This window comes from Lepisma saccharinum, chromosome 12 (genome assembly GCF_977018435.1).
Source record: "Lepisma saccharinum chromosome 12, izLepSacc3.1, whole genome shotgun sequence".
NCBI lineage: Eukaryota > Metazoa > Arthropoda > Insecta > Zygentoma > Lepismatidae > Lepisma > Lepisma saccharinum.
In genome coordinates, this window is record NC_139240.1 from 50,756,518 (window position 1) to 50,781,923 (window position 25,406).

General features: G+C 43.0%; 1 protein-coding gene across 1 annotated transcript in view; it reads left to right on the plus strand.

Annotated features, from left to right (window-relative positions):
- LOC145996058 (uncharacterized) overlaps positions 1-25,406 on the plus strand; it is a 502,345-nt gene that overhangs the window by 367,168 nt on the left and 109,771 nt on the right. The gene's annotated exons all lie outside the window — the stretch shown is intronic.

The following is a 25,406-nucleotide window of genomic DNA, read 5'->3' on the forward strand; positions in this document are numbered from 1 at the left end:
ACCACGTTGAAATGTGGCGCTGAACTTCCTTCATGGGTTTTACAAATAATCACGTTAAGTGATTTAGCTGAGTTGTTAATTAGAAAGACATTTGTTAGCGGATGGAAGTTGCGAAAATAATCTCTCGTTTATTGCAAGATTGCAAGGTAAATGCATATCCATAACCAATTGGAGCAGTTTACGTCATTATTACAACCCATCATGGAAGTACAGCGCCACATTTCAACCTGGTGGTGGAAAATTGAACTACTTTTATTTTATCGCCAACCTCTTCCCCATGGTCTGCATAGTGGATTCACCAAAATTCAGAGTTCTATGATGCCTGAAACAGGCTACAGAGGACTCTGAGTTGGGTAACTTTAATTCTGACCACCCGTATTATTTATTATGATATTACATTTGCAGAAGACTAATAAGTTAAAAAAAAATAATACTTGCGCGACTGCAGCACCAGTGTTAATTTTTTTATACATTACAGAAACTACTGGAGCTTATTGAGGTCAATTTGTTTCATCTAACTAAAAATCTAGCGTTTTGTGTCGATAGATCGATATGTCAAGAACTGCTAGACCTACAGAGAACCCAAAACCGACGTCAGGGGTCGCTGGTTAGAGTCCCGTCCTGAGCATGGGTGTTCCATGTGAGTGTCCTTTCATCAATTTCACCATACAATCCTTTTGGAAATGTTGTCTTGCCGACAGGTTGCATTGGGTATTGATTGATTGGTTGATTTGGTTAATTTCACTTCGCATTTCTCCCTTTTTGGCTAATCGCGACGACAAGGATGAATGATGATGAAATTGATGAAGGGACACTCACAAAGAACACCCATGCAGAGGCCGGGATTCGAACCCTGGACTTGTGGCGTCGTAACGCGCTGTGATAGGGTCGGTTCAAAAGACAGAAGGAAGATATATTAGATACAATATGAGAGGGAGTGAGTGAGAGAGAGAGAGAGAGAGAGAGAGAGAGAGAGAGAGAGAGAGAGAGAGAGAGAGAGAGGAGAAATGTATTTATTTATTTATTTCGTCTTCTTTTACATGACGAAGTTAAGGCTGTGGAGCCTTTTCTTCTCCACTTGACCATGTTTACAAATTTTTTTTGAATGCGGAATATTGAAATATTGAGAAAAGAAAGAAAAAAATATATAAAAATTACAGAGGAATAAAAAAAATACAAAGGAAAAATACATATAAGAATGGTAATCTAACCAATAGATACAGGCACACACGCTCCCACATACATATTTTTGCATACACACGTACAAGCAAATATATAACATTGCACTTACTTAAACACAGTCCATAACGGTATACCTTGACGTACGTTAAATAATTTTTGTGCCTTACGTCCTTCTATCATTCTCTGCACCCGCCACTTTATTAGGGAAGTCAAGCATTTAATTTTTCATTATTTGTGTAACTTTAACAATTTATTGAACGTCACAATTGAGGAAGAGACGTGAATTTCAGGTGGCAACTTGTTCCAAAGGCCTGCTGAGGTAACAGTAAGAGAATTTGCATAAAAGTTGGATTTGTGGAGTGGAATGGAGAGCAGATATCTTGCGCGCGATCTGGTGTTGCGGCTGTGAAAGTCGAAAAGATGTTGAAATCGGTTATAGAGATATTGCGGTTCTTTTATTTGGAGGATTTTGTGCAGTAAAATTAACTTATGAAAATTTCGTTTATCGCTTAATTTAAGCCACTTGACCTTCGCAAATGCTCTGAATATTTTAGATCGAAAACGAAACGAAACGAAATACAAATAGTTAACAGAAGAGAGAAAAGCATAGAAGACAAAAGTGAAAAATATTCTTTGCGTCGTCACCTTGAATGCGTAGTAATTTATACATAATTTTCGATTTATGGTTGTAAGGACCCTATAAAATAAAATAAGCATGTATCAAGCATTTGTGAGAAATTTTCGGGTGGGGGTGGAGTTATGGGTGTGTGTGATTAAGAACTTACCAAATAGCGCGAAACGTAACACAGGATTAAACGCGCAAGGAACAAGCGCAAAAAAAATAAACGCGATGGAATAAGCGCGAAAGGAATTACAGCGAAACGGATAAAACGCGAAACCAGAGTTCGGATAGCTAAATCCGGATAATTTTGTCATCGGATTTCAGATATCGGATATTCGGATTACCCGAATTATCAAGATAACCAGTAGAGGAAAAGGTCTAAATATGCCCCCCTTTTTTATTTTGTCATTTTCGGAGGAAAAAAATAATATATCAAGCACCTCCTTTAAAATGCATATCTATGAAATGTATACTTATACACGTATGTAGACCTAATAGCATGCTAAAGTATAGAAGGTTTCCATTAAAAAAAGCAATTTCCAAAAAATGGTAAAATGATGTATTTCAAAATTATGGTCTAAATATGGGCTACTAGTGGCAATATCACGAAAAGCAATTAAAATGTTTAAAAACAGTCATTTATCGGTAAAACATTATAAAATTAATATGTATGAATAATCTGTTGTTTTGAAAATCACGCGGAATGGGAAAAATCGAAATTAAGAAAAACGTCCAAATATTTGTTGAAAATGTGATCTCAACATTGGATCTCATGTCATAGCCCATATTTAGACCATCACGCTAATTTTCTTCTTCAATTTATTTTCGCTGTCTGTTGTACATATTTAACAAACAAATCATGACATTATAAAACCCACATTTGTTTTATGTACCGCTAATATCAAAACCTATACAAAGCAGATGAGAATTCAGAAAACGCTGAGTTAAAACATACCTGCAAAAAGTTTTCGGAGGTCGCAATTCTATAACAGCGTCCAAGGCCGAAACTAACCACCATTTTCTCTTGCGAATTGGCGCCGCAACCTTTGTCCTTGACAGATAACCAGTTCTCATAGCTTCTGCCAAGCTGCAGCACCAGGGAGCGCTGATAACTCCAAAACCCATATTTAAACCTTTACCCATATTTAGACCTTCTCCTCTACTCGGATTACCTGTATTATCGGGATATTCGGATTATATATATATATATATATATATATATATATATATATTTGGAATATCCGTTGCATCAGAAACGGATATCGGATAATTTGAAATCCTGATATTCGTTCTAGTACAGAGATATTTCCTTGTCCCAGTGGAGGAAAAAAACACTATTTGCCTAGCTCTTGACAGAACTTATCAGCAAGAGAATCCTGAATGGCCGAACGATCCGGTCCGATAGAGCATGACTCCCAATGAGATTCCGTTCCATTCTCCGGGAATTGGCTCCGGTATCAATGATTGTCTCCTTTCTTCCACTTCTCCGCCAGAGAAGAATTTGCAGCCTGGCCGAGCAGCGTGCCAGGTGCTTCGGAGGAGGCCTGATTATCCTCCAACAGATGTTCTGCCGGTGAGTACCGTGGGAACGGGGACTGCCTGGATGACGCACAGGATGGGGGTGGGAGGAAGAGGAAGACGCCCTTCTTCCTCTTCTTCAGGCAAAATCTAAGGAATTTTGCTTCCATTATAATTGTTAATGGGCGTCGCCAGAAATTTTTGTAAGGGAGAGTCAGGCAATCGATAAAACTTGATTAGCAGAAAAACAATAATTATTATTACCACGGTTACAATTGTTATCTTACAATCATTACTATTAAGCAAATAGAGATACACCAGTTTTACTACAAATTTATTTTACTACTACTATTATTATTATTATCATTGTTGTTCTTGTACCTGTAACAAAAAACAAAGATGAAAATGTCAATGATATTAATAATTACAGACCAATAACAATATTAAATGCCATGGCAAAGGTTTTTGAACATATAATTGCTGATTATTTGTCTTTCTCTTTTTTTAAACAATATGCAGATGGAAATCAGCATATTTTTTTTTAGCAAAAGGTCTACTATTACAAATTTATTGGTTTTGATAGACTCACTTAAGTCTAACATTAGGAAGCAATCCCAGACTGATATATTATTTATTGACTTGGCTAAGCCTTTGATAGTGTCGGCCACCAGTTATAAATTTATAAAGTCAACCAAATTTGATTATCGCCTGGATATCTCAAATGGTTTTCCTTCCAACTTTCTGTTAGGATTGGTGAAACAGTTTCCTCCAGAAAATAAATATTTTGTGGTGCACCTCAAGGGTCCCGACTTGACCCAATCCTATTTGCTGTACGGTGGAGGCACATAGTGGTTTGGTTCCCACTTTAAGCCTCGGCTGGATGTTGAAAGAAATCCAAATTTCGAGAGTGTCGTTAGTTCCGTTCTAACAACAGTACCAAGGGAACACGAGGGAGGCGCTGACGTCGCTTTCAAGAAATTCTCCTTTTTCCCAGTCAAAAATATCCCATATTCTTACCATCGTTACCCAGTTTCAGCAACCCGACCTCGCTGCTTTTACGATCTGGCAGGGAGAGGGGGAGAATGAATGGTCGTTCCCACTGGCCATTGACCATTGACAGATGTGCCGAAACCCTGAAGAATAACTGTTTTCCTTTCCTTAGTTGAAGACAACCTTACACATCGTCCTTTGAGATTACCAGCCTATGCACTGTGAAGCTGCATGCTTCTTTTTGTTTCCTTCGATACATTCATTTCGTTACAGTAAAATGGCCAACTAACATAGATTATGTAGTAAAATACCTAAAATATAAATTCTCAGCTTTGGAATCAGGATTCTGTTGTTACTGTTCTCCATAGGCGTAGCTACGGGGTGTGCCTAGGCACACCCTAATGGGCTGCTTTATCAAAGAGAATTAAAGACAGATATTTCAATAAGAGAGAAAATAAGAGGCAGTTTGTAAGAAGTTGAAAATGTCATTACTTGGTACTTGTCGATTTTTTTATGTCATTGGAGAAAGAAGATATTGACTGCATTTTATTCTGTACTGCAGCGCTTTTCTTCTATACCTGTCACAAGCTGCACGTGGGAGAGAGCTTTCTCCAAACTTACCCAAGTTAAAACTCAATTAAGAGCAACTCAGAAGCAGGATAGATAGGAAGCCCTGCTCTTGCTATTTGTGGAACAGGAAAAAGCTTGGTCGATTGATGTAAATGAATTTATTGATGAGTTTAAGAACATTGTACCGTTTGACAGACGTCTCTTGTTATAGATGACGTGTATTTTGAGGTATTTGTTTGTAATATTTATGAACATTTTGTGTGTGTAATTTCTATGCAATTTGATTTTTTCTACTACGTATATTCAGAAATTTTCAACACTGTCCTTTAGTGAATTTATATTCCTTTACAAACATCAGTGCAGTTAAAGAGCCAAGTGATTGTGTTGCAAAATATACTATTAAAAAGGTACAAGACCTCATTTTTTTTCTTTGTGCACACACAAATATAAAGTTCTAACTACGCCTATACTGTTCTCGTACAAGAAGCTACACACTTTGTGTTATCAGGGCCTCTCCGATGGCGTAGTGGTGACGTCGTCGCCTTGTAATCAAGGGACCCCGGATTGAATACTCGGTGGAGACGTAGTGGCTCCAGTGGCGTAGCAGCCACCCCCGCAATCCCCGCAACGCGGGGGGGGGGGGGGCGAGGTGTAGGAGCCCCACAAAGAGCTCTTGAAGTTTTTATTGTATATATAATCGCAGAAATTCCACATATAGTGTCGCTTATAAAAAAATCGATTTACGAAACAGAAATCTGGTTCCCAGTAACATCATATACGACGTCTGCGATAACAAGCAGTGACGTATTATCTCAGCCAGAGGGACCCCAGTAACTTGTCATATGGATCCCCCTCCGAAATGCAGAATTAACTTACTTGCTCGCAGATGTCCATCGATAGGAAAATATCCCTCATCTCATACCTTTGTATCTACGCAGTTTGTCGTAAACGTAGTGTAGCGTGTCAATTGTCTACAGTTATGAATCCAGTAGAAATATTCAGTTGCTCAACCAGTCTATCCTTATTTTACAATAAACATCAAAATTGTTAATTCGTAACCTTTTAGTTTTACACGTGATATTTAAAATGTGACTTCCCACCTAATATTTTCAAGGGGGTCCCAATTCTTTTCATATTGAAATAAGAGCTGAAATGAATTTCCCATATTGTCTACACTTGTTACGTTTTACTTCCAAGGGGACGAAAACCTCAGTTAAAGGTGGGACCCATAGTGAGTTATCCCTTTGCTCTAAAGACCATTATCCCATCCTCTGCCACGCAGGGTATACAACGTATGAGTTAAATGTGACCACTATTTTGTGTAATTTTGTAAGTTCATTTTTCTTACAATTTGGCATTTTGTGGACATTTCTGTCGAACTAGTTCTTATTTTCCAATGTGTTACGATTTTTTGATCTGCAGTGTTCGAAGGGAAAATTCCTCGCTGCAAATTTCCTTGTTCGCGTTGGGGATAGAAAAAAGGAAAATTCGAGCACTGACGGTCTATTAATAAAAAGGTTCTTGTTTCATGAAAAAGTATTTAAGAAAGTATGATCACTGGTCTATCGAAAAAAGAATGGCAGCATTAAAATTATGAATAATGATGTTGAGGTCTACTAACCTGTGGCAACCTTCTTTTATTTTGTTGGGGGGGGGGGGAGGTTTCAGTCCTTCCAAGCTGCATTTCATGGAGTGACAAATTTTCAGTGAATAGAGTTCCTTCGCAGCTTTATTATCTATCACTCAAGACTAGAGTCCGCAGTTATTTCTTCGTAGCAGATTGAAATGTACCTTGTGATAGGTTACTACCGACAATCTAGATATCCGGTTCAACCCCCTTTACTGAAGGATAAGTTTGTTGCTTGAGTATATTACTCACTCAGTATTAGAAGGCTAATATGAGCGACTCTTACGTTGAATCTTGGCCTGGAGGAACCAAGGGATGGCTTAGGGGCTGAAGGCACATCCACCTCAAAGTCCAAAAGAGGAATGTTTACTATCTTTTTACAATTCCACCAAAACAATATTTTTTAATATCTGTGTAATATATGTAACTTCATTAAAAAAAATATTTGAAGCAAAAATACAAAGCATCAGGAACAAAATATTTGGCAGCGGGAAGCTTCCCCCTCCTCCAAAAGTGATTGCTGGCTGTGTCGCTGCGTTGAAGTAGAGAAAATATTTCCAGATTCTTCTTCCAGTTATTTTTCAGAGAATCAGACCATTCTGATTTAGTTTCAAGAAGGTACTACAGTGATATAAGTCGATAACAAAAAAATGGGAAGGCATAATATTTGAGGCAAAAGTTAATTTCTTGTACAACGAAGGGGGGAGGACAGATAACTATCTAACTATTGTACCTCCGTCCCATTCTGGCATCATAATTTTTTTTTGACACTAAGGGGGCCCTTCGATATTTTACTTGCGGGGGGGGGGGGGGGCAAAGATCTGCGCTACCCCACTGAGTGGCTCGGATCCCACTTTAAACTATACGTCCAGTCCCGATTTGCCTTTCTGTGCATAAATTGGTCTTAAAACAAGTTTAACAAACAAACGTTTTGCTATCAGTTCACAATCATAATTGGCTGTGCTCTAATAGTTGGAGATATTGATAGATGCACGTAAAGAGTGAGGTATTTGCAAAATTTCCGGCAACTACTCTTGAAGGATCGATATATTATAAATTGTACATATATAGTCTCCCCACAATAACCAAATATTAGCAAGCAGATGGAGGACTTCCCCTTCCCTTTCAAATACCATTCTGCACATAACCGCCGAACTCGGGACCTCTATTACTCAAGATTAGTCTGTCCGATACCCGGTGGAGGCAAATGGCACAGTGGTTCGGATCCCACTTTCAACTGTAGGTCCAGTACCGATTAGACTTCCTGTGCATGAAGTGGACTTCAAACAACAAATCAATCAATCAATCAAGATTAGTCAAAAGCAGGCACGTATCAAGAAATATATACATTAATTAATAATGTATTATTATTATTACTTGAATAGGCAAAGAGACGGTGTAAGAACAGGTAAGAAAAGGGATATAACAACACCTATTCTTTATCTAGCTTAGGTGTAGTTAATATCGCAAAAAAATGAAATGAGAAATGAATGTCAAATAGATCAAGAATCGAATATTTGTTGAATATGAATAAGTCCTATTAAATACACACACATGGCATTAAGAACGTGTTATTTATGGAATCGTCAGCCAAGACACATTTTCACCTCACTCAAGGTCAAGGATTATGTGAATTCAATTGAAATTGTACCAATATCTACAATTGAATGTGAATGCGGGTTCCGTGTCATGAATCTAACCTTTACTGAACAGAGGCAGATTAAATATTTGGTTGAATCATAGAATACATTGCCGTAAATCCATTTCAGTGTTGGCGTTTCATTTTCATTTGGTATGAGCTCAAATTACAATTTTAATCCTTCGTTTTAAAAGTAATTCAAACACAAAAATGGTTATTGGGGGTCATTTTGAGTTTTTTCTATTTTATTACTACCTTCATTTGAATTTTTTATTTTCTAAAAATTTCGGGGGTGCTGTAGCTCCTTTAGCACCCCCTCTGCGTATGGCAATGCCCTCTGGATCTCCCTCCCTTAAATAGTCCTCGGATCAAAAGTGACAGAAAAGCCAAGGTGAATTCCTTTTTATAATCTCTAATTCTCCGAAACTATTCTTTTTGGAATGAAAAAATAGAGATTAAAGTTGATTTCCAAAAAAAAAGAAGAATAAGAAGAAGTAGAAGAAGTATTGAAGGACAATAACAGGGAAGTTTTCCCTTTGTAAAGTCGGCTGGGCGTCTCACTGGCCTGCTGGAAACTAAGATTAGATTCCTGGGCGTGTTTTGTGAGGTCGGATTTTTGCGGCCTTCTCTCTTCATAAAGCGGCTCTGGGGTTCACCCATTCTCAAATAAACAGGTACCATTGAAGGACGACACCCCAAGGGGCGGGGGAGGCTAAAGGAGGCTGGAGCGTGATGCTTAAAAACCAAAGGATAGAGAATGAAAGTGAAAATAAAGATTGATTGATTGATTTGTGGTTTTAAGTCCACTTTATGCACAGAAAGGCTAACCGGGAGTGGACCTACAGTTCCAAGTGGGATCCGAACCACTGTGCCATGTGCCTCCAGTGGAAATAAAGAGGCAACACAGACTGAAAGAGAGGAAAAGGAAGAGGAAAACCAACCAAAACAGACTATAATAAGAGAGTGAGGGGTGGATTGAGAGAAATGAAGATAAACATTTCTCACGATGGAGTGAGAAAAGGAACAAACAAAAGAAACAGTACAGAACGATAAAGAGATAAAGGAAGGAAGAGAAACAAAAAGATAGGCATGCAGAAAAAACTATAGAAAGAGAGAATGAGAAACAGAAGCAAAAGGTAGAAAGCGAAATAGAGAACGAGCAAGTGGAGGGAGAGAGAGAAAGAGAAGGGCAAGAAATGAAGGAAGCTCTATATCTGAAGAGCCAGGGAGAGAGAGCAAAGAACGCAGGAGGGAAAATGGAACAAGACCTAATCGTGAAAAAGATACTATGGTTTTACACACACAGAGATAAAAGAGTTATAAATAAAAGTTAGTTTTCTGTATTAGAAGTTCTAGACTCTCCCAAGTATCATTCCAGCTCAATGAGGCGAAAAAAAAGTCGCCCTAGTTTCGAGTGTAAGCGAAATTTTAAAATTTTACTCGCTAAACTGCTGGAAAAGGAACACAATTCAATTGTATTCAAATATTATGCATTACTAAGGAGGGCTTCCCAGGTGGCTTAAAAGTAACACCTTGTAATCAAAGGGCCCCGGGTTCAATAGCCGGTGAAGGCACGTCTCTCCCGAAGGAGTGGTTTGGATCCCACTTGTAACTAAATATTAAGATTTCACCAGATTTCTGACTGTGATGCACCGCAAGTTCATAAGTCCTATAGGCTCGAATGTCAGTTAATGAATGAATGCTTCCTTAGTTAATGTTACCAATGTCAAGACACTGTTCAAACTAAAGGGGATTCCAAGTAAGTGTCTCCTGTCTCATTTTCCCCAGCCTCTACATCTTCCAACCAGTAACATAAATTTTCCCCTTCGTAAATTTTCTGTTATTTTTGTGTAATTTGTCTTTTAATTTTTAGGTTCATTTAACGCCGACACGTCAGTCAAAATTGTCAATTTTTACGTAATCTTACATTAATTTTTGTATTAAGTCCTATGTTATGCACAGATAGGCTAATTGGGATTGGACCTACAGTTTAAAGTGGGACCCTAACCCGGGAACCCTTGATTACAAGGTGATAACGTTACCACTATGCGATCAGGGAGATCATTAATTTCAGATGAAATTCATGGTTTGAAAATAAATTTATTAAAATTTTGTTACTACACACCAAACTCACACAGAGCATTGTCGTCCTATTAAATTTTGCGCTTTACGTTTTATAATAATAATATGATGATGATGAACGTTAATTTAAATGTTTATTTTATTATTTAATTTGAGCCTCAATAAATTAAAATAAGTCAGTTCTTGGGTTTCAGCGCGGCGCAAAAGATTTAGTATAAGTATAATTATTGTATTAGGTAAAAACAAAAATCAAAATGCGAAAATGGGAATCTCTGAACCACCCTCTTCCATCCTACATTTTCTTCAATTCCCATTATGATGCATATAACCTAGATATGTAAAAAAAATCGGAGAGCATCACAGAGTAAGTCAACGAAGTAACTGGCTTTCTTGTTTCGGATCAGACTTGTACGAACCGACGTAACTTGTGTAAACTAAGTGAAGGCGATTCACTTCCTCGACTTCCAAGACTGTCTGTCTTGTATTTTGAAAGTAGCCACCCACTGAAGGAATGAATGCACTTCCCTGAGTTTCCAAGGTCTTTGCGCGGACAAAACATAAACCAGATGTCAAAGCAAGATAAGTTTACAAATTGCGGTGTGAAACCATCCCCCTCCCCCTCCTCCGCTCCGAGCGGCACATGACCGGTGCCGCAGATGGGAGCATACACATTCAGAGGGTTGCTTGCCCAGAAACGACAGCAGCGCCATAAGCGGAAAATCCTCGAACTTGCAGAAGGCGTGGGAAGTAAATACTTGTCTTTTTTTTATTAAAATTATGTAATTTCTGTTGAAGATATTGTGCAAACGCTTGGAATTATCTATATAAATTCACGACACTAAGATGCACAATATTGAACTTAAATGCTAAAATGGTTTAAAACTCTTCAAACGCCCCATTTAAAGCTGCTTTCAGATCCAATTAATGCTGAATTTCCAATTTTTTGTACGCCAAACTAGAATCCCAAATTGATTTTTTTATCATTACATCACTCCGTGTATCCTTCTAGAAAAGCCTTGCAGAGTATCATCGAAATTGGAAGCATATGTTAGGAGATTTTGTCAATAGAAGGAGAAGCAGTTTTCAGCTGTTGAGAGAAACATCCAGCCGAGGCTTAAACTGTCCAGTCCCGATTAGCCTTACTGTGCATAAAGTGAACTTAAAACACCAACTCAATCAATCAATGATGTTACTTCATATTTTAAATCTAGCACCTGTTTGCTATATGCAGATGATATAAAAAAATAACTTTCTTTTAATCCATGGCGTTAACAAACTGATGTCGTTCAATTTCAGGTTGATCTTGATAGAATGACATATTGGTGTGATTAATGAAATGGAAATTAACTTTAAAACGTGTAATGTTTCAAGATGTGCTAAGAATGTTCATTGTATAGCTTCTAACTATGACATTTATCAAAATAAAATCCAAGTGTGTGATAGCAATAAAGATTTAGGAATATTAATATACTACTTTCTCATATTTGATGAGTATACAATTGAGAAATTTGCAAAAGAGCAAATATTTTCTTTCGCACTTCTTCCTGTATTCAATTTTGGTTTCGGAATTAACCCGTTTCGCTGTAATTCCTTTCGCGCTTAATCCGTTTCGATTTTAATCCTTAAGCGCTTATTCAATTCCCCGCATAAACCTTTCACCCTTATTTCTTCGCGTTTATTCCGTTTCGCGCTTGATCCATCGCGTGTATTCTGTTCGCGCTTGGTCCCCTTCGTCATTGCGTGTTTATTCCGTTTGGCGCTTGTTCATTCGCTTTTATTCTATTTGGCGCTTGTTCATTCGCGTTTATTCCGTTTGGCGCTTCTTCCTTCGCGTTTATTCCGTTTGGCCTTTTTGTTCATTCGCGTTTATTCCGTTTGGCGCTTGTTCATTCACGTTTATTCTGTTTGGCGCTTGTTCCTTCGCGTTTATTCCGTTTGGCGCTTGTTCATTCGCGTTTATTCCGTTTGGCGCTTGTTCCTTCGCGTTTATTCCGTTTGGCGCTTGTTTATTCACGTTTATTCCGTTTGGCGCTTGTTCATTCACGTTTATTCCGTTTGGCGCTTGTTCATTCGCGTTTATTCCGTTTGGCGCTTGTTTATTCACGTTTATTCCGTTTGGCGCTTGTTTATTCCGTTTGGCGCTTGTTCATTCGCGTTTATTCCGTTTGGCGCTTGTTTATTCGCGTTTATTCATTTTGGCGCTTGTTCCTTTCGCGGTTACATCCCCTTCCCCAATAGCAGGTATAAACAACATGAATCAGACGAAACATGCAAAAAACTTAATAAGAAGAGCAAGTGCATGTCCATCGGCCACAGACGTTCAAGGCCGCGAAAGCTGCAAGAATTAATGAGTCGCCTTCTGATTGAACCCCAGCCGGCTGGCACGGAGAGCGACTGCCAATCGGAAGCCGTTTTTAATTAATTACGCGGCCGCCCTCATCAATCTCGTCTCCATTCAATGATGGCGCCGCTTTCCTTCGCGAGCCATCAAGGCAGCTCCTCACGTGCGTGTTTCCATCCTGTCGAGTGTAATTAGCATTTTATTACGTGTGTGCCTCATGAGACCGTGGGAACGCGCTTCTTCGGTCGATTGGAGATCGAATGGTTTCCATTTCGTCCTTGGCAACGGCGGCGGGGTTGAGAGTGTGCTGATGGCACACCGTCAAAGAGACAAGACCCTTCAAACAACCCTATAAAAATGTTAGGAGGGTACACCGTTCTTATAAAAACTGAATAGAACAACATATATTCTTCTTCTTATTATTATTATTATATCCTTAGGTTTCAGAACATTGTTTCTTTAAGTAACTTAGTTACAGTTGGGCTATGGTTACTTGGTTCAAAAAGAAACTTGTGTTACAATTTCAGTTACTTGGCTCAAAAAGTAAATGAATTACTTGGTTCAGAAAGTAAATGAGTTACTTGGTTCAAAATGTAAATGTTACAGTTGCAGTTACTTGGTTCAAGAAGTAACTGAGTTAGTACTTACTTGGAGAAGCTACGCTTCATAAGTTTGGAAAGAGTGTGCGAATCAATTGTAGTGCAAAGGAACATGGAACTATTGGAAAAAGTGGGGGTATATTTACAAACAGTTAGGGGGAAAAGAATTGTTGCACAGAGACGGGATAAGGAAGAGGAATAAGTGTTAGTTTAAGTGAGAACAGTTAAAACTACCAGAACTGCTATTTAACACCTATACGGAATGTAATGGAATGTGTAGTCAGTAAGGAAAGTCATAGTTGTCTAATAAGGATAGATGTAGTGCGCACAGCCGATGGCTCGCACATTAGACGAGCAATAAATACTTACTTACTTACCTAAATCCTGAAATCCTCGCTTCCCTGCAAGGCGTTATGTGTGTTGCATAAATCTACGGTGTTGGTAGAAGTTGCCAACGCCTTGCAGGGAAGTAATTCAGGGTCTATACTTGTGTTGCCACAATATGAGGGCAAAATTTCCCTTTCCAAAAGGAAAAATTTCCCTTTTTGGACTAATTTTTCCCTTCACCTAAGCAAATTTAATAATTAGTAGTAGCAGCATTATTAATGGTGGTGGTGGAAGCAATGGTAGTACGTAGTTAACTTCCGTTGAATTCGTTATTCGTTTGAATAAAAAATATTTTTAAAAAAATTCAAATTTCAGTTTCATCACTTCCTGACCAGATGTTTAAATCCTGGTCAGGAATCCATTTAATCGTTAATCCTCATCGTTACTATTTATCCAAAGATGCATAAAAGCAACGTACAATAAACTTTAAGGAGCAGAAACAAGTAGGAAAACAAAATAAATAAATAACATAAAAGTGTGGATATGAAATTCGAAATTAACATAAACTGTAGTAATGTAGTCAGATGACCTTAAAATTTCCCTGCAAAAGGGAACTTTCCCTTCATGTGGCAACACTGGTCTATACTCTGTCTCGGTTACCTCTGGAGGAAGCGAACGAGAGCGAGTCGCTGCGTGGAGGAAGGAAGGTGACTGCAGTTACCAGTCTTCCCAGCAGCGCTCTGGTCACTAGATTTCTCCTCTTCTCTGCTGCTATGCGCGGCCTTGCTCCAGAGATAATCGGAGCAGAATAGGTGTGCCATTCTTATGACTGTACTTATCATATTGTATGAATGAATGAAACACCCTCCCTTGATCGGGAAGACAAATGCTACCACTACCTAGATAGAGGCGGCAAAATCTCCCTCGGACAAGCGAAATAGCGTTACGGTCCAGGTTAAGTTCGTGTGTAGGAACCGGTGACCAACAGTGCATAGTAATAAGCCATATCGATTAAAAACAAAGACATATGTACTCTCAAATTACCACCTCTTTACCTGTAGCCGGGAAGCGGCTAGCTGCATACCTGAAAATCACGGGTAGCGACATGCATACGAAAATGATATAGCCCAAAATTAACATGAAAATAAATAATATATTCTATTTGTAACCAACAAAAATGGAATCATTACAGGTCCCCACACTTGCACTCTCACATTCTCTCTCAGATTCAATCCTCATGGGGTTATCGACATTAGAAATTATACACGACATGTACAGGTTTTATGACGACAAGCCCTAATTATTGCATTCTCAATTAATTTTATCTTACTTTTTGTCTAATCAGGTCATTTGTGATTTTGCTCCAGTGCTACTTAAATCCTAGCCAGCCCTTACTTAAGTTCACCTTTTGTTTTTAAAAAAAGAAACTAGTCGGCGCGGTGACCATACATTACTTGACCAGTATAAACAAAGGCGTCTCAACGGCAATTACATTCACGTGGGCGGACGTTTTCCTTTTACAAGACCTCACGTGGTTCAAACATAACAAATAACCTCCGTTGAGTGACGCAAACATGTACTCTCTAGCAGGCGGGACTTAAACACTTCGCCGCGACGAGCAATTCACATTACCAGGCAAATACTTTAACAAATCATCACATATGCGACCGGACATAGCTAGCAGCGACACAGCGCTGACACATAAAAATGAACAAACCTCAAGTAGAATATGCAATTAAGCGGGCGGCGCTTTACTCTAATAGTACGCACTTTAAACAAATACAAAGGAGCACAAACAACAACGAATTTAAGATCATAAAAAAATATCACAAGGAATAAGAAAAATTGACCTGAGACGAATAGATTACAAATGACAAGCGCGACGGGAGTTTGATGTAAAATTTCGAGTTGAGTGGGCGTTTTCCAAATGTCGACGAATTTCAAGGGCGTTCTCTAAATCAATCGGGCCGTCACGTGTTAAGGTTCACACAGATGAATACTTTACCATCTCTCAGCTTCCGGGGTGCATCCTGGCGTCTTTATGGGCGATTGAAACACATAGTATCCACGCGAAAGGTTCCTTTGGTCGCGACGATGAAGATGCGAGAAGGATTCAAACACCTAGTTTCCCGGCTCCTCTTCCTCTCGGGATCGGTGGATCTCCGTGGTATGGCGCGGTTCGGACGTCGCATCTGAGCGGTCGTTGTAGGCGTCGTCGGCGTCGTCGGGGCGTCAACATCTCTCTCTACGTCTCTCTGTCGCGGCTGGTGAGCGTCGTCGGCGTCGTCGGGGCGTCAACATCTCTCTCTCTCTCTCTCCATGGCGGCGGATAGGCATCATGGGCGTATCAATGGGGCGGCGTTCGACGTTCTCTCTCTCTCCATGGCGGCGGATAGGCATCAGGGGCGTATCAATGGGGCGGCGTTCGACGTTCTCTCTCTCTCCATGGCGGCGGATAGGCATCATGGGCGTAGTTTCTTCTGACCTCGGGCGAATCGACGTAACGCCCTCATCTCCTTTCTTCCTCTAGCCCGCCATAGTTTCCGGTGTTCCTTGTTTCTCAAAAATTATAAATGGCGTAAGGTAATCACGGAAACACGTTTCGCTTCAACTTCCCCCAGCGGTTGAGGTAGGCGCACTCGTGTAGACTTACTGCCTATCACACACACTGGTGTTCGCACAACACAACAAAGTCCACTGTACACGAAAGGTAGCACGAAGGTGCTCTCGTTCCAAGAATCGCGGCAAAACTGTATATGGAGAGGTAGCTCGGAGCTGCTCTCGCTACAAGGATCGCGGTAAGACTGTGTAACGAAAAACCATGTCCTTCGTTTTATTTGGATTTTGAAAAACGACGCTATGCGCACGTTGGAGTGACGCTTCCGAAGGGGTCAGTCCACTTTGCTCTATTGTCTCCAAACTAGGACGTACCGTGTCCGAAGTTGACTTGCGCGGATTAAGCTTCCGCCTGGCTGTCGCCCATAGCTCAATTGCAATCGCTGTCCACAAACTGATCAATTAGAACCGATTTGATCTGGCGTCCGTAATTGTCGCTTGATCGTGACGAAACTCCACACATCTGTCCTTGCACATATGCCGCTGCGCTGGTATAAGTTTCACCTGAATCTGACCGTTGGAAACCGAGATATTTAAATGTTTGTCATTACGGTCGAATTTCCTAAGCTTTAGACGCATAGCGTGACCCTTCAGGTGCTCGCCCTTAACACAAGCGGATGTCTCGTTCCTCCCGTCGGCTTGGCAAAAATCAAATATGTAATCTCATAAATTAAAACACTTAACACTTTGAATCAACTCGTCTTTTTACCGCTACATACATGAATAATAATGATAATAATAATGACGGTAAATCTGACTGTCACAACCTCGCCCTTCTTCTTCTTCCAAGGATTTCGTAAGCGTGAAAAATTCGCTCTACACAGGGACAGAATTTTTTTGTTACAAATCCTTGAACACTCTGTATATAAAAATTGGCAAACAAATATATGAACACCCTGTATATAAAAATTGACAAGCAAATACATGAACACCCTGTATATAAAAATTGACAAGCAAATACATGAACACCCTGTATATAAAAATTGACAAGCAAATACATGAACACCCTGTATATAAAAATTTACTCTCTGAACGGCACGGACACTGTGACCTTCCAGATACATAACATATATAATAACACCCTGAATATCAAATTAATATGAAGATTATATGTACAAAACAAGAACAAGATGTGAGCATTTACGTGTCAGCTTGCATTCCTACGTCGCTCTTACTCTCGTACAGTGCTGTCCACTCTCTGCGCTTCTCATCGGAGCAGTTCCACCTCTTGCAGTTCTCTATATGCTGGGGTGCTATGATCTTCCCAGACGTGCAGTCCACTAACTCCAGAATATTGGCGGCGAGCTTGCTCTTGCAGAAGTACGGACCATCGTACATGAAAAAGAGCTTCTTGATTTTCCCTTCAATTTGAGAACTAAGTCCGTGATTTTTTACGAATGCGAGGTCTCCAGTTCGAATCTCGGCGCCGTCTCTTGCCTGTCTTTCATTGGCCTTCCTCCTGGTTTCTCTCGTCCGTTCGACGGCCATCAGGATCTTTTGTTTGACAGTTGGGTCGCGGTTGTCCTCCCTCAATCCAAAGTGACGAATTACGTCTCTCCGAGGTGTGCTGCCGAATTGTAGCTCTGCTGGTGTGAACCCAAGGGTGTCGGATTCTGTGTTGTTTAGGAGGAGTACAATCGAGGTGACGTGCTTGCTCCATTCCTGATGCTGTTTATGGCAAAATAATCTCAAGAGGCGATTCATTTCACAGTGCATGCGTTCGACCTTGTTTGCCTGCGGCCTGTAGCTCGGGGTCCATATGGGCTTCACTGCGTATGCTTCCAAAGTGTCCCTCCAGAGGCTACTTGTGAACTGAGCTCCGCGGTCCGTGAGTATGTAGCGCGGAGTTCCGAGGTGTACAAAGTAATTTTCAGTAAGCTTACGGAGCAACACTCTCGTCGCGGTTGACCTGACTGGATACGCAACTAGGAAACGACTGCATCCATCCATAACTGTGAATAGGTACTTCATGCCGTCCTTGCTTTTCGGGAGTGGTCCCACGCAGTCTGCGAACAACACTTCCCGCGGTTTCTCTGCCACAAACGATGTTGGGTTTTTTGCTGCTCTGACGCGGTTAGGCTTAGTTTGCATACAAATGACGCAATCGCGCACCCATTTCTTAGCGTCTTTCCGCATCCCTTTCCAATAATAGGTACTCTCGAGGTATCTCCACATTTTCCTCCCCCCGAAGTGACCTGATTTGTCATGCGCTTCCTCCAAGATTTTCTTTCTCGCTTCAGCTGGCACATATACCCTCAGGCGCTCCGGGTTGTGGACATCCGTCTTGCACAGGATCCCGTTCGCGACGACAAAATGCTCTTTCACGCGTCGCTGGCGACGTGGATCTGCGGGTTGCTGGTCCTCCAGGATACTGAAGTACTGTGCGAGCTCGGCATCTTCGTGTTGCATTTCTATAAACCGCCCGCGGCTGAAGGTGGTCAGGTACAGGGAATCGAACTGCATCAAATTTACGTGCACTTTTGTTAATCCTTTCCCCCCAACGTATCTTGACAGGGCATCAGGCACAACATTCTCTCGCCCTTTCACATACTCCACCTCGAACGAGTAGCGCTGAAGGCGATTGCTCCACCTCGTTAGTCTCCCACTCCAGTTTTTTGCGCGGTGCAGCCATTGGAGATTCCGGTGGTCTGTTCTCACAATAAAGTGTCCTCCGGCCAGATAAACATGAAAGGTTTCGATGGCCCACACCACGGCCAGGCACTCGAGTTCTCCGACGGTGTAATTTCTCTCTGCCCCCCGCAGGGAACGACTGGCGTACTGAATCACACGTTTCTCCCCCTCCTTTTCTTGATAGAGTACTGCGCCCACGGCCGTGATTGAAGCGTCGCACTGGACATAAAAAACGTCAGAAAAATCAGCGTGGTAGAGGCGAAGCTGTTCACAGACGGCGTCCTTCAGTTTATCTAGGGCTCCTTGGTGTTGATCCGTCCACTTCCATGCCTTTCCTTGTTTCAGCAGTTCAAATAGGGGTGACGCAAGTTCGCTGAAGTTCTGTATGAAGCGCCGGTGCCACGTAAATATCCCTAGAAGGCGCTGGACTCCTTTCCTTGATGTCGGGGGCTCGAGCTTCCTTATCGTGTCAAACTTAACTGGGTCCTGCCTCACGCCTTGCGCGTCTATGATGTGGCCCAAAAATTGCACTTCCGGTTGAAAGAAAGCCGATTTCTCGAGTTTAATTGTCATTCCCGCATCTCGTAATTTAGTGAGGATCAGGTTTAGATGTTCAAAATGTTCTTCCACGTTTCTTGAAAAGCACAAGATGTCATCAACATACCACAGACAGAAATCTTTCACTTCGTCTCCGAGCACTTCCGCCATGGCGTTCGTGAAAGCTTGCACGCCGTTAGAGATTCCGAACGGAACGACGGTAAACTCATATAAGTTATCCTCGAATCCGAAGGCTGTATAAGGCATGCTCTGTTCGCACAAGGGGACCTGCCAGAATCCAGATAACATATCGATTTTTGAGAACACGTGTTTTCCATGGAACAGTTGTAGGGTGTCCTGTAGTTTTAATGTTCTGACGCGTTCCAGCTTACACCTCGTATTTAGCGCGCGAAAATCTCCGCAAATTCTGAGGCTATTGTCAAATTTCTTCACCACGAGAAGAGGATTCAAATGTACGGAGCGTGATTTCCTAATTACGCCCCACTCCAGCATCTGCTGCAGCTGCCGACGCACTTCCGGTCGATGTGTAAACGCTATCGGGTAAGGCTTACTGACAACTGGACTTTCTCCCTCGACACGGATTTCATGCGTATACTTCCGGCACTTTCCTGGCCTTTCATCAAGAACGACGGCATTATCCCTCAAAAGATTGGCGAAAACTTGCTTTTGACTCGCCGAGAGATTCTCACATGAAGCAACTGCGGCGTGTAATCTTTCCTGTACTCCTTTGTCGCGGTCGACCTCCGAACATAAAGCGACGACGGGCTGGAACTCGCCATCTTCTCCTGCGCCTGACCTCCAGAATTCGACGTTAAACTCTTCGTCGCGATTATTCAAGGTTACAAAGTGTCGACCGATGTTGAGCACAGACGCATACCGGCTCAGGAAATCCATTCCTAGCAGCAGGTCCACGGACAATGACTGGACCACCAGAACCTCAACCTCAACGTGATGTTCATCCAGCGTTGCCTGCAGAATGGTGTGACCGAGGGGCCTCTCCCTCGCTTTGCCCGAGAAATCGATGAGTCTAAAGTCTCGTACGTGCCGAAGTTGTGGCCTGCGCACTCCCTTTGTCACGCGCCGCCAAGTTGCCTCCGAGCATAAGCTTGCCTCACTTCCCGTGTCCAGGAGCCCCATCACAATTTCATCGCCCACTCGCAGTTGTACATGTGGCGATTTCGAAGGCCAGCGGTCCTCGTGACTTTCCTCGGCTTCTTCGTCGGCGTGGATCTCCTCGTCCAGCCAAGCGGCACGAATCCTGATCGGCGTGGTCTTTGTTTCATCCGGGTGGTTCGGCTCAAGCGAAGGTGGATCAGGTGTAGTCTGCCCCGCATCCGAGCCCTGACGCGAGACTTTTATTAGTTTCCCGGATGCTGGTATCCCGACGGTCCTGGCCTGGGCGAACCGCGTCTGGAATTCGGCCTGGTCTCTTCTCTCGCTGGGCTCCGTTGCGTCCTCGCTCCACGGCGTCCTGCATCTCCCCGATCTGACTCCGGGCTGACCGACCTGCTATCCGCGTGGCGCTGATAAAATCCATCCCGGACTTGGCCGTTCTGAAAGAAGCTGTCGTTCCTCCTTGGCGACGCACGAGTCGGACCTCCACGCCGTCTCCTGCCTCTGAACGGGCGTCTTCGTTGCGGTGAAGGCGGATCTTGCAGCTGGCGGTTCCTTTCAGCCCCTGGAGCGTGGTGCTGTCCTCTCCATCCCTGCTGGACTAGATGAACGCGCGGGTGTTTATTCCGGTGCGACGAATCATCTTCCGGTCGGCGCCGCTTGCTAAACTTCTCACCCCTGGTTCTCTGTCTCTCCTCCTCGCACTGAAACAGATTTTCCAGTGTGAGGGACATCGCGTCGGCGTCAAACACGCAAGCTCCATTGAGGTGACGACGAATTTCGTGTGGAAAATGGTACACCAGAGCGGCTATTATCTCCGCCGTGGTCATTTGGGGTTGCAGAGACTTGAACTCATTGTACCGTTTCCAAAAGTACTGGGCATACGTGAGTCCTCCGCCCCTGTCGTATCGTTCGTTTCGCACCTGCATCAGCATCCTCTCGACCTGCAGGGGACGTTGAAAATAAGCGAGAAACGCTTCCTTGAACTCCTCATAAGAATTGAAGTTCCCCTCGTTCCTGTCCATCCAGTTCTTGGCCCGGTCCTGCATTAAACCTTTCAGAATCAGAAGCCTATCCTCGTCTGTCAGACCTAACTCACGGGCGGTAGAATTAAATTCCTCGAGGTACGTGGAAGGAAGGATTCTGTCAGCACCCGAAAATTTTTTGAAGTGCTTCCGGTATTCGGGCGGAAACAGAGCTCTTCTGGCGGACGGTTGTAGTAACTGTAAATCCTCGTCCCTCTGCTCGCGGCGCGGACTCACCCGTGGTGACGCAGTGTCCTCTCTTCGAAGGGGGCGGGGCGTTTCTGGAGCTCGCTGGTCGCTTTCCCCGTTCGAACAAGTGGCGACGTCGGCTGCCGGTGGTGACGTCAATCTGGGCTGCCGCGACGATTGTGAAGTGCCGCTGCTAGTCACGCTCAGTTGACGCACTTTCATCTCGAGGTCCTCAATTCGTTCGGAGTTTCCTTCGGCTTGAACTAAAATTTCTCTCACTTGTCGCCCCAGGGAGTCTATGCCACGGTCACATGTCGCTTCCAGCTGCACGCATTGTCGGGCCATCTGCTGCATACCTTCCTCCTGGTCGCGCACGCTCTGAGACAGTGTTGCCATCTGGTTCTCTTGCCGGTCGATCCGCAAGTTGGTTTCGGTGATTTTGGCTTCGACACGGGATTCGCATTCCTGTACCCGAGTGACGAGTTCTTGCGTTATCACCTCACCGGAAGTACGGATGGTTTCCTGGAGGCGGTCTTCCGTCACTCGCATCTGGGTGCTGATGGCCTCTATCTTGCTTTGGGTCGCCTCCATCTTGGCTTCGATTCCGCTTCGCGTGGCCTTCATCTCGCTTCGCGTGGCCTCCATCTTGGCTTCCATCCGTAGTAACATCTCGATGATCTGTTGGGAGTTGGTACCACTGAGGCTAGCTGCTTCGTTGACCCGTTCTGCACCTCCCGGAGAAACCTGTTGCGCGCTGGTCTCATTGGCTTGCCCCCCGCTGTTCGGTAGACTGGTTTCTTCTCGCGGACTTAACGGGACATCGCACCGGGAGCAAACGAGGCTAGCTGTGCCGACGTTTTCACTTTCTGGGAACTCCTCGCTGCAGACATCGCAAATCACCCTTACGTCACTCATGTTCAAGTTCTCGATGCGGCGGTTGCGCAATCTCATGAAATCAAAAATTCAACCCTCGGTCGATTCTCAATGCTCGCTGACAAGCGTAAACGTGAGCGCTCACAATATATACCAATATATATTTAAACAATTCACAAACGAAAAAAGATAAGGGCGGTCGATTCCCCCTTTGCCAGAACCCAACTTAACGCCTAATGCCATATGCCAAACAAATAAAATTTAAAAATGCCTAACGCCTTAAGTAGCTGCCCTACTACCTTGACAAAAATAAACGCCTAATGTCTCAATTACCACCTCACGTCAAAATAAAACAATAAAATCTCACAATGAAACACAGTTACATGACACCAAAATACGCCTGACGTAGCCCTTACAAAAACGACATATGCACCTGCACTGAGGGTGCTTTCGATTTAAAATATACCGGTCCCTGTGTTCGCGGCGCCAAAAGTTGTATGAATGAATGAAACACCCTCCCTTGCCCGGGAAGACAAATGCTACCACTACCTAGATAGAGGCGGCAAAATCTCCCTCGGACAAGCGAAATAGCGTTACGGTCCAGGTTAAGTTCGTGTGTAGGAACCGGTGACCAACAGTGCATAGTAATAAGCCATATCGATTAAAAACAAAGACATATGTACTCTCAAATTACCACCTCTTTACCTGTAGCCGGGAAGCGGCTAGCTGCATACCTGAAAATCACGGGTAGCGACATGCATACGAAAATGATATAGCCCAAAATTAACATGAAAATAAATAATATATTCTATTTGTAACCAACAAAAATGGAATCATTACAGGTCCCCACACTTGCACTCTCACATTCTCTCTCAGATTCAATCCTCATGGGGTTATCGACATTAGAAATTATACACGACATGTACAGGTTTTATGACGACAAGCCCTAATTATTGCATTCTCAATTAATTTTATCTTACTTTTTGTCTAATCAGGTCATTTGTGATTTTGCTCCAGTGCTACTTAAATCCTAGCCAGCCCTTACTTAAGTTCACCTTTTGTTTTTAAAAAAAGAAACTAGTCGGCGCGGTGACCATACATTACTTGACCAGTATAAACAAAGGCGTCTCAACGGCAATTACATTCACGTGGGCGGACGTTTTCCTTTTACAAGACCTCACGTGGTTCAAACATAACAAATAACCTCCGTTGAGTGACGCAAACATGTACTCTCTAGCAGGCGGGACTTAAACACTTCGCCGCGACGAGCAATTCACATTACCAGGCAAATACTTTAACAAATCATCACATATGCGACCGGACATAGCTAGCAGCGACACAGCGCTGACACATAAAAATGAACAAACCTCAAGTAGAATATGCAATTAAGCGGGCGGCGCTTTACTCTAATAGTACGCACTTTAAACAAATACAAAGGAGCACAAACAACAACGAATTTAAGATCATAAAAAAATATCACAAGGAATAAGAAAAATTGACCTGAGACGAATAGATTACAAATGACAAGCGCGACGGGAGTTTGATGTAAAATTTCGAGTTGAGTGGGCGTTTTCCAAATGTCGACGAATTTCAAGGGCGTTCTCTAAATCAATCGGGCCGTCACGTGTTAAGGTTCACACAGATGAATACTTTACCATCTCTCAGCTTCCGGGGTGCATCCTGGCGTCTTTATGGGCGATTGAAACACATAGTATCCACGCGAAAGGTTCCTTTGGTCGCGACGATGAAGATGCGAGAAGGATTCAAACACCTAGTTTCCCGGCTCCTCTTCCTCTCGGGATCGGTGGATCTCCGTGGTATGGCGCGGTTCGGACGTCGCATCTGAGCGGTCGTTGTAGGCGTCGTCGGCGTCGTCGGGGCGTCAACATCTCTCTCTACGTCTCTCTGTCGCGGCTGGTGAGCGTCGTCGGCGTCGTCGGGGCGTCAACATCTCTCTCTCTCTCTCTCCATGGCGGCGGATAGGCATCATGGGCGTATCAATGGGGCGGCGTTCGACGTTCTCTCTCTCTCCATGGCGGCGGATAGGCATCAGGGGCGTATCAATGGGGCGGCGTTCGACGTTCTCTCTCTCTCCATGGCGGCGGATAGGCATCATGGGCGTAGTTTCTTCTGACCTCGGGCGAATCGACGTAACGCCCTCATCTCCTTTCTTCCTCTAGCCCGCCATAGTTTCCGGTGTTCCTTGTTTCTCAAAAATTATAAATGGCGTAAGGTAATCACGGAAACACGTTTCGCTTCAACTTCCCCCAGCGGTTGAGGTAGGCGCACTCGTGTAGACTTACTGCCTATCACACACACTGGTGTTCGCACAACACAACAAAGTCCACTGTACACGAAAGGTAGCACGAAGGTGCTCTCGTTCCAAGAATCGCGGCAAAACTGTATATGGAGAGGTAGCTCGGAGCTGCTCTCGCTACAAGGATCGCGGTAAGACTGTGTAACGAAAAACCATGTCCTTCGTTTTATTTGGATTTTGAAAAACGACGCTATGCGCACGTTGGAGTGACGCTTCCGAAGGGGTCAGTCCACTTTGCTCTATTGTCTCCAAACTAGGACGTACCGTGTCCGAAGTTGACTTGCGCGGATTAAGCTTCCGCCTGGCTGTCGCCCATAGCTCAATTGCAATCGCTGTCCACAAACTGATCAATTAGAACCGATTTGATCTGGCGTCCGTAATTGTCGCTTGATCGTGACGAAACTCCACACATCTGTCCTTGCACATATGCCGCTGCGCTGGTATAAGTTTCACCTGAATCTGACCGTTGGAAACCGAGATATTTAAATGTTTGTCATTACGGTCGAATTTCCTAAGCTTTAGACGCATAGCGTGACCCTTCAGGTGCTCGCCCTTAACACAAGCGGATGTCTCGTTCCTCCCGTCGG